Source organism: Eleutherodactylus coqui, chromosome 2 (genome assembly GCF_035609145.1).
Source record: "Eleutherodactylus coqui strain aEleCoq1 chromosome 2, aEleCoq1.hap1, whole genome shotgun sequence".
Taxonomy (NCBI): Eukaryota; Metazoa; Chordata; class Amphibia; order Anura; family Eleutherodactylidae; genus Eleutherodactylus; species Eleutherodactylus coqui.
This window is the reverse complement of record NC_089838.1, coordinates 333,290,569-333,301,331: the sequence shown is the minus strand read 5'-3', so window position 1 is coordinate 333,301,331 and position 10,763 is coordinate 333,290,569.

Below are 10,763 nucleotides of genomic sequence, written 5' to 3'. Positions count from 1 at the left end.
ATTAAAAAAATCCCACATATTTGGTATTGACGTGTCCGTAACGGCGCATACAATAAATTGAACATGCTTTTTATCCTGCATGGCAAAAAGTGCCTCCCAAAAAACGCAATAAAAGTGATTAAAAAAAAATGTTTGTACCCTAAAATGGTACCAATAAAAACTACAGCTCATCTCGCAAAAATTGAGCCCTCACAGAGCTCCGTCCATGGAAAAATAGAAAAGTTATAGGACTTTGAATACAGCGATTTAGAAAAAAAAAATAATTTCCAAAAAAAGGGTTTATATTGTGGAAAAGTGGAAAAACCTAAAAAAAATATAAGAATTTTGGTATTGTTGTAACCATACCGACCTGCAGAAAAAAATGTAGTGTGTCATTTATGCTACATAATTAACGCTTAAAAAAAAAATCTATGGCAGAATTAATGCTTTTTCTCTCCCTACGATCATAAAAAAAATAATAAAAGTTTTATAATATAGTCTATGTATGCAAAAATGGTACCAATAAAAACTACAGTTCGCCACACAAAAAACAAGCCCTTATACGGCTTTTGAAAAATGGAGATGAAAAAATACCAAAAATTGTTTGGTCCTCAAAGCCAAAATAGGCCATGTCCTTAAGGGGTTAAACACTAATGTCTTCTTAACCTTAGAATTGAGACCTCTGACATTCCATGAAATTAGTTTAAGTTTGTCAACAAAAACAAAGCAAGGGAATATATGAAAAATTCACAGTGGCATATGCTACTCGCACAACTTTATACAGACAATCACGCCGTGGGTTTAACCTGAGATTCAGCTTTCTACCATAAACAAACCCCAACTTTCCTGCCCTCCCTACTAGAGATGAGCGAGCACCAAAATGCTCGGGTGCTCGTTACTCGGGACGAAATTTTCGCAATGCTCGAGGGTTCGTTTCGAGTAACGAACCCCATTGAAGTCAATGGGCGACCCGAGCATTTTTGTATTTCGCCGATGCTCGCTAAGGTTTCCATGTGTGAAAATCTGGGCAATTCAAGAAAGTGATGGGAACGACACAGCAACGGATAGGGCAGGCGAGGGGCTACATGTTGGGCTGCATCTCAAGTTCACAGGTCCCACTATTAAGCCACAATACCGGCAAGAGTGGGCCCCCCCCCCCTCCCAACAACTTTTACTTCTGAAAAGCCCTCATTAGCATGGCATACCTTAGCTAAGCACCACACTACCTACAACAAAGCACAATCACTGCCTGCATGACACTCTGCTGCCACTTCTCCTGGGTTACATGCTGCCCAACCCCCCCCCCCCCCACGACCCAGTGTCCACAGCGCACACCAAACTGTCCCTGCGCAGCCTTCAGCTGCCCTCATGCCACACCACCCTCATGTCTATTTATAAGTGCGTCTGCCATGACGAGGAACTGCAGGCACACACTGCAGAGGGTTGGCACGGCTAGGCAGCGACCCTCTTTAAAAGTGGTGGGGCGATAGCCCACAATGCTGTACAGAAGCAATGAGAAATATAATCCTGTGCCACCGCCATCAGGAGCTGCACACGTGGGCATAGCAATGGGGAACCTATGTGCCACACACTATTCATTCTGTCAAGGTGTCTGCATGCCCCAGTCAGACTGGTAATATGTACCTTAACAGTAACCGCGTTGGTGGTAATGTGGTGGTGACTGCGGACCTAGTAGCGCGGTTGTATTTTGTTGGTTTTCGGAATGTGGCCAGGATTAAGTTGGCCGTGGCGGGGGATGTTTTTGAGGCACTACGTGTCCTCTCCACGTGTCCGTGGTTATATGCACCTTAACAGTAACCGCGTTGGTGGTAATGTGGTGGTGACTGCGGACCTAGTAGCGCGGTTTTATTTTGTTGGTTTTCGGAATGTGGCCAGGATTAAGTTGGCCGTGGCGGGGGATGTTTTTGAGGCACTACGTGTCCTCTCCACGTGTCCGTGGTTATATGCACCTTAACAGTAACCGCGTTGGTGGTAATGTGGTGGTGACTGCGGACCTAGTAGCGCGGTTTTATTTTGTTGGTTTTCGGAATGTGGCCAGGATTAAGTTGGCCGTGGCGGGGGATGTTTTTGAGGCACTACGTGTCCTCTCCACGTGTCCGTGGTTATATGTACCTTAACAGTAACCGCGTTGGTGGTAATGTGGTGGTGACTGCGGACCTAGTAGCGCGGTTTTATTTTGTTGGTTTTCGGAATGTGGCCAGGATTAAGTGGGCCGTGGCGGGGGGATGGTGGGGGGGCTCTCTTGTTGTGTCGGTAAAGGTGAAATTCTTGGACTGCCACCAGACGAACCAATGCAAAGGCATTTGCCAAGAATGTTTTCATTGTTGGAGGAGGAGGGGGATGTTTTTGAGGCACTACGTGTCCTCTCCACGTGTCCGTGGTTATATGCACCTTAACAGTTACCGCGTTGGTGGGAAATGGCCTCGCCGCCATCATGTCTTTGTGAAGCCTCTGTTTCCACACCCCAGAGACATACCATTAGCAGCGGTATAGGCAGAGCCCATAATTCGTAACATTTCAGCCGTAGCATTAGGACAGGCCCCACTAACATATCACTAGCAGCATTATAGGGGGAGCACAGTATTAGTTCCATTTCAGTAATAGTAGCACTCAAGACAGGCCCCAGTAACAATTCCGAAGCAGCAGTATAGTGGGAGCGCAGTCTTCGTTCCATTTCAGTAATAGTAGCACTCAAGACAGGCCCCAGTAACAATTCCGAAGCAGCAGTATAGTGGGAGCGCAGTCTTCGTTCCATTTCAGTAATAGTAGCACTCAAGACAGGCCCCAGTAACAATTCCGAAGCAGCAGTATAGGAGGAGCATAGTCTAAGTTCCATTTAAGTAATAGTAGCAGCCTACACAGGCCCCAGGAACAATTCCGAAGCAGCAGTATAGTGGGAGCGCAGTCTTAGTTCCATTTCAGTAGCTGCAGTATAGCCAAGGCCCAAGTTACATTTATGTAGCTAAAGTGTAGGCCAACCCCACACACCTTTCTGTACCATGAGTGCAGGCGAAGAACATAGAAATTGCTATGATTACACTGTAGGTGAGGGCCCAAAAAAATTGGTGTACCAACAGTACTAATGTACCTCAGTAAAAATTGGCCATGCCCAACCAAGAGGTCAGGTGAAACCCATTAATCGCTTTGGTTAATGTGGCTTAAGTGGTAACTAGGCCTGGAGGCAGCCCAGTTTAACGAAAAATTGTTTCAAGTTAAAGTTCCAACGCTTTTAAGAGCATTGAAACGTATAAAAAATTTTTAGAAAAATTATATGAGTGAGCCTTGTGGCCCTAAGAAAAATTGCCCGTTCAGCGTGATTACGTGAGGTTTCAGGAGGAGGAGCAGGAGGAGGAGGAGGAATATTATACACAGATTGATGAAGCAGAAATGTCCCCGTTTTGGATGGTGAGAGAGAACGATGCTTCCATCCGCGGGTGCAGCCTACGTATTGCTTAGGTATCGCTGCTGTCCGCTGGTGGAGAAGAGAAGTCTGGGGAAATCCAGGCTTTGTTCATCTTGATGAGTGTTAGCCTGTCGGCACTGTCGGTTGACAGGCGGGTACGCTTATCTGTGATGATTCCCCCAGCCGCACTAAACACCCTCTCCGACAAGACGCTAGCCGCAGGACAAGCAAGCACCTCCAGGGCATACAGCGCTAGTTCAGGCCACGTGTCCAGCTTCGACACCCAGTAGTTGTAGGTGGCAGAGGCGTCACGGAGGACGGTCGTGCGATCGGCTACGTACTCCCTCACCATCCTTTTACAGTGCTCCCGCCGACTCAGCCTTGACTGGGGAGCGGTGACACAGTCTTGCTGGGGAGCCATAAAGCTGTCCACGCCCTTAAAGACTGTTGCACTGCCTGGGCTGTACATGCTGCTCGATCTCCGCACCTCCCCTGCTACCTGGCCCTCGGAACTGCGCCTTCTGCCACTAGCGCTGTCGTATGGGAATTTTACCATCAGCTTGTCCGCCAGGGTCCTGTGGTATAGCAACACTCTCGAACCCCTTTTCTCTTCGGGAATGAGAGTGGGAAGGTTCTCCTTATAGCGTGGGTCGAGCAGTGTGTACACCCAGTAATCCGTAGTGGCCAGACTGCGTGTAACGCGAGGGTCACGAGAAAGGCATCCTAACATGAAGTCAGCCATGTGTGCCAGGGTACCTGTACGCCACACATGGCTGTCCGCACTAGGAAGATCACTTTCAGGATCCTCCTCCTCCTCCTCCTCCTCCTACTCAGGCCATACACGCTGAAATGATGACAGGCAAGCAGCATGGGTACCGTCAGCAGTGGGCCAAGCTGTCTCTTCCCCCTCCTCCTCATCCTCCTCATGCTCCTCCTCCTCCTCATGCTCCTCCTCCTCCTCCTGAACGCGCTGAGATATAGACAGGAGGGTGCTCTGACTATCCAGCGACATACTGTCTTCCCCCGGCTCTGTTTCCGAGCGCAAAGCGGCTGCCTTTATGGTTTGCAGGGAACTTCTCAAGATGCATAGCAGAGGAATGGTGACGCTAATGATTGCAGCATCGCCGCTCACCACCTGGGTAGACTGCTCAAAGTTTCGAAGGACCTGGCAGATGTCTGCCAACCAGGCCCACTCTTCTGAAAAGAATTGAGGAGGCTGACTCCCACTGCGCCGCCCATGTTGGAGTTGGTATTCCACTATAGCTCTACGTTGCTCATAGAGCCTGGCCAACATGTGGAGCGTAGAGTTCCACCGTGTGGGCACGTCGCACAGCAGTCGGTGCACTGGCAGATTAAACCGATGTTGCAGGGTCCGCAGGGTGGCAGCGTCCGTGTGGGACTTGCGGAAATGTGCGCTGAGCCGGCGCACCTTTACGAGCAGGTCTGACAAGCGTGGGTAGCTTTTCAGAAAGCGCTGAACCACCAAATTAAAGACGTGGGCCAGGCATGGCACGTGCGTGAGGCTGCCGAGCTGCAGAGCCGCCACCAGGTTACGGCCGTTGTCACACACGACCATGCCCGGTTGGAGGCTCAGCGGCGCAAGCCAGCGGTCGGTCTGCTCTGTCAGACCCTGCAGCAGTTCGTGGGCCGTGTGCCTCTTATCTCCTAAGCTGAGTAGTTTCAGCACGGCCTGCTGACGCTTGCCCACCGCTGTGCTGCCACACCGCGCGACACCGACTGCTGGCGACGTGCTGCTGCTGCTGCTGACACATCTTGATTGCGAGACAGAGGTTGCGGAGGAGGAGGAGGGTGCTTTAGTGGAGGAAGCATACACCGCCGCAGATACCAGCACCGAGCTGGGGCCCGCAATTCTGGGGGTGGGTAGGACGTGAGCGGTCCCAGGCTCTGACTCTGTCCCAGCCTCCACTAAATTCACCCAATGTGCCGTCAGGGAGATGTAGTGGCCCTGGCCGCCTGTGCTTGTCCACGTGTCCGTTGTTAAGTGGACCTTGGCAGTAACCGCGTTGGTGAGGGCGCGTACAATGTTGCGGGAGACGTGGTCGTGCAGGGCTGGGACGGCACATCGGGAAAAGTAGTGGCGACTGGGAACTGAGTAGCGCGGGGCCGCCGCCTCCATCATACTTTTGAAGGACTCCGTTTCCACAACCCTATACGGCAGCATCTCAAGGCTGATAAATTTGGCTATGTGGACGGTTAACGCTTGAGCGTGCGGGTGCGTGGCGGCGTACTTGCGCTTGCGCTCAAACACTTGCGCTAGCGACGGCTGGACGGTGCGGTGCGAGACATTGGTGGATGGGGCCGAGGACAGCGGAGGTGAGGGTGTGGGTGCAGGCCAGGAGACGGTAGTGCCTGTGTCCTCAGAGCGGGGTTGGATCTCAGTGGCAGGTTGGGGCACAGGGGGAGAGGCAGCGGTGCAAACCGGAGGCGGTGAACGGCCTTCGTCCCACCTTGTGGGGTGCTTGGCCATCATATGTCTGCGCATGCTGGTGGTGGTGAGGCTGTTGGTGGTGGCTCCCCGGCTGATCTTGGCGCGACAAAGGTTGCACACCACTGTTCGTCGGTCGTCAGGCGTCTCTGTGAAAAACTGCCAGACCTTAGAGCACCTCGGCCTCTGCAGGGTGGCATGGCGCGAGGGTGTGCTTTGGGAAACAGTTGGTGGATTATTTGGTCTGGCCCTGCCTCTACCCCTGGACACCGCACTGCCTCTTGCAACCAGCCCTGCTGCTGCCCGTGCCTCCCCCTCTGAAGACCTGTCCTGTGTAGGCGTTGCACACCAGGTGGGGTCAGTCACCTCATCGTCCTGCTGCTCTTCCTCCGAATCCTCTTTGCGCTCCTCCCTCGGACTTACTGCCCTTACTACTACCTCACTGCAAGACAACTGTGTCTCATCGTCATCGTCCTCCTCACCCACTGAAAGGTCTTGAGACAATTGCCGGAAGTCCCCAGCCTCATCCCCCGGACCCCGGGAACTTTCCAATGGTTGGGCATCAGTGACGATAAACTCCTCTGGTGGGAGAGGAACCACTGCTGCCCAATCTGAGCAGGGGCCCGAGAACAGTTCCTGAGAGTCTGCCCGCTCCTGAGCATGTGTCATTGTAGTGGAGTGAGGAGGCTGGGAGGAAGGAGGAGTAGCAGCCAGAGGATTTGGATTTACAGCACTGGACAGAGCAGAACTGTGGGTGGATGATAGCTTGCTCGAAGCACTTTCTGCCATCCACGACAGGACCTGCTCACACTGCTCATTTTCTAATAAAGGTCTCCCGCGTGGACCCATTAATTGGGCGATGAATGTGGGGACGCCAGAAACGTGCCTCTCTCCTAATCGCGCAGCAGTCGGCTGCGATACACCTTGATCAGGAGCTTGCCCTGTGCCTACACCCTCACTTGGGCCTACGCGTCCTCGGCCACGTCCACGTCCTCTAGGCTTACCGCTACCCCTCAGCATGCTGTATTACCAGTGATTTCCCAGGCAGGAAATAAATTGGCGCAAGCCTGCAGGACAAATAGAATGTTTCCCTTTTTGGGAAACGGAGGGCCCACTGACTATATTCAATCAGATAAGATATGTGTTGCACAGAAATGCAGTTATATGAAGTGCAGCACAGCGGAGACTTTTCACAGGCAGGAAATAAATTGGCGCAAGCCTGCAGGACAAATAGAATGTTTCCCTTTTTGGGAAACGGAGGGCCCACTGACTATATTCAATCAGATAAGATATGTGTTGCACAGAAATGCAGTTATATGAAGTGCAGCAGAGCGGTTACTTTTCACAGGCAGCAAATAAATTGGCGCAAGCCTGCAGGACAAATAGAATGTTTCCCTTTTTGGGAAACGGAGGGCCCACTGACTATATTCAATCAGATAAGATATGTGTTGCACAGAAATGCAGTTATATGAAGTGCAGCACAGCGGTTACTTTTCCCAGGCAGGAAATAAATTGGCGCAAGACTGCAGGACAAATACAATTTTTCCCTTTTTTGGAAACGGAGGGCCCACTGACTATATTCAATCAATAATATATGTCTTCTGGCCCTGCCTACACAATTCTCTCCCTGTAGTATTACTGCAAGGCGCAATGCTCTGCAGACAGCCGATTTTGAAAAGAAAAAAATATGCAACACTACTAACAGCAGCCTGCACAGTACTGCACACGGATAGATGTGGTCCTAAGAAGGACCGTTGGGGTTCTTGAAGCCTACACTCACTCCTAACACTCTCCCTGCCTAACCACCACTTCTGTCCCTGGACTATTACTGCAAGGCGCAATGCTCTGCAGACTGCCGATTTTGAAAAAAAAAAATTTGTGCAACACTGCTAACAGCACCCTCCACAGTACTGCACATGGATAGATGTGGCCCTGAGAAGGACCGTTGGGGTTCTTGAAGCCTACACTCACTCCTAACACTCTCCCTACAGCAGCACCAGCAGCAACACTTTCCCTCAGCTAACTCACAAGGCATCTGAGGCGAGCCGCGGGAGGGGCCGACTTTTATACTCGGGTGACACCTGATCTCGCCAGCCACTCACAGCAGGGGGGTGGTATAGGGCTTGAACGTCACAGGGGGAAGTTGTAATGCCTTCCCTGTCTTTCAATTGGCCAGAAAAGCGCGCTAACGTCTCAGAGAGGAAACTGAAAGTAACCGGAACACCGCGTGGTACTCGTTACGAGTAACGAGCATCCCGCACACCCTAATATTCGCACGAATATCAAGCTCGGACGAGTACGTTCGCTCATCTCTACTCCCTACCCCTCTAACCCAGCTAAGGATAGGTTTAAATCCCAGAAAAATTACATTAAAAATGGGGGCGTGGGCCCACAAAGCTGCTCCATAGAGACAGAAAAAACGACAACGAAAAGGACAAGAGAGGAGAAAAGGTGAAAGAGAACTCTCCCGTCTATGTCCAGAATAGCGTAACATACGCAGACCAGTGTAAGAGCCAAAATTGCACATGCTGCAACCAGTCAAATAACTCAGTATAAAATAAAACAGTGGCCAGTTCAGCCTTTGGGAGGTTGATGAGCCCCTCCGCAAAGGGGTCATAAATAAGGCTGCAATATACTAGACCTTGTTGGTCAGAGTTTGGCTTTTGAGATCAGTCAATCAGAAGCCTGAAAAGGCTGGAGAGATAATACATTGCAAACAGTTGTTTCAATTTATTCACTATGTATGCGTAGAGCAGTCTCAACATTAAAGTAATACACAGTCAAGTATTCTTCCAACGTTAAGGAGGATTCTCCTTCCCCTCATAAGAAAGAGTAAATGCAAGTTTAATGGCATCAAGGAGTATTAAAGGTTACTGTGACTGACCATTCCCTCTTGGATGTTTAAGGACAATCAGAATTTATTGATGTTCAAGTCAAGCAATAACATCCTCTGGGTTATCAAAGAAGTGAGGCTGGTTGTCCCTGATCACCTTAAGTTTAGCCAGATACATCATTGCATATTCCAGCTGTTTAGCGCATAAGAGACACTTTGCCTCCCTGAACTTGCAGGCAGTAGTCAGGGAAGATTTTCACGTCCTGTCCTTGTACTTCTATGGGGTCCATCCTTCAGTTCAGTTCCAGCACTTTATTTCTATCCCTGTAATTTAGAAGTTTGGCTATCAATATGCATGGAGACACTCCTGGAGGCAGGGCTTTAGTTAGGATACGGTGCGCATGTTCCACACAGAAGAGGGTTGAGAAGGAATTAGAGTCATAGACTTCCCTGAATAGTGATTCGAGGTATTCACAGGGTTGTCTCCCCTTCACTCCCTCAGGCAAGCCTCATGTGGCTTTCTTCCTTCTTCTCACTCTCACTTTTTCTCCCTCTCCTTCTACTCTCCCTCCCCTCCTACAGTATCCCCCCCTCCTCTCTCCAAAACGCTCCATGGAGTGAAGAGCTGGTGTCTCTTTGGCTCCCAAGATGATGTCCGGCTGTGAGGTAGATGTTGGAGTCGGGACTTATCTTCTTTAAACTTTGTTTCTTGAAGGAAAGAAATTGATGTTTTCAATTTTTACAGGAGCTAGAATACTCTGCTTCTTTTCTGTGGTGTGCTTAATCCCTTGACATTTAGTGAGATGACAGTGAGGTTATTCGTCTAGCTTCAGTACACAAAAGATAGCATGTACAAGAAAAGCTGAGTGGCATAATATGTCATTTGAGATTAGTCCTCCTATGGATTAAGTGGTCTGGAAAGGGAAAGAATTGAGGGCTAGGGGGTAAACTTAGACAAACTACGTTAAGCTGAGCTTGAAGACCCGGTTTCGTAACCAAATGTTACAAATAAGTAGTTACAAGGACTAAAATAGAATTTAAGTTTAACTAGGCACACTGTGCTCCACTGTAACAACAAATTATCTGAAAAAATAGGGAATATATCTCCCAATGGTATGTCTAGACGAACTACCTGTGATGAAAGGGATGACCATTGATGGTCCACGTATGTGTGGACCATATGAAGAGGGTTGGCACAGAGTCCAGCAGTTTGCTACATAATAAGAAATTATTCCAATTCCACACACTGGAGCAGGAGACTTCGGGAAGTCCCATACCCCAGTGGGTTATGCAGAAAGAAACAAATCTCTTGCCCCCGAGACCATGGCCGGCTTAACTACTATTAAAATTTGAATTAACCCTATCAGGGCCAAAAACACTCCCATCCACTGGGACCACTCCCCCCACAGTCCCCAAGCACCCCACTGGCCATCCTCAAGCCCACCCACCCCTTCCCGCAGAACAGCGGGCACTGTCAAACCAGCCCATGGCTTGCCCAAGGTGTCACTGGGATCAAGGAAGAGAGGAGGGAAGGAAAGGAGGAGGGAGAGGGAGAGGCATAAGGGGGGTGGAGAGATGCCAACCAAGGAAGGCGAGGCAAGAGACCCGCTCACACCAGCCCGGTGTCTCATCGACCAACCACCCAACTAGCGACCCCAACAAGCAGCCCTGCAACAACACACATGTGGTCATCCCATAGCAGAAATATAGCAGACATATTGACAAGTAAAATCAAGAACAAATACTAGAACAACTGGATCAGGTCACATGGAAGGTTCAAGGGAGATCTCTCCATTAATGAGCGGAGAGGCTCAATCTTCATATAAGCTTCTAAAACTGGAAAAACATCAAAAGATGAAAACCAATTAGATCATCAACAGATAAGTCAGATGGAGCCTTTTAGCTAGGGTAATTTCAGAGATGGATAAAATACTTGTTGAAAGTATGAGCAAATAAAGCAATCCTAATTTCAATCCGGATTTAGAGTGTAGGCTTCCTGTGCTGAATCAACCTCAGGGTAGTTTACCTTATCTCAAGACTTTCTGAATCTGGGGAATTTAGCCTGTGATACCTCCTTCTAA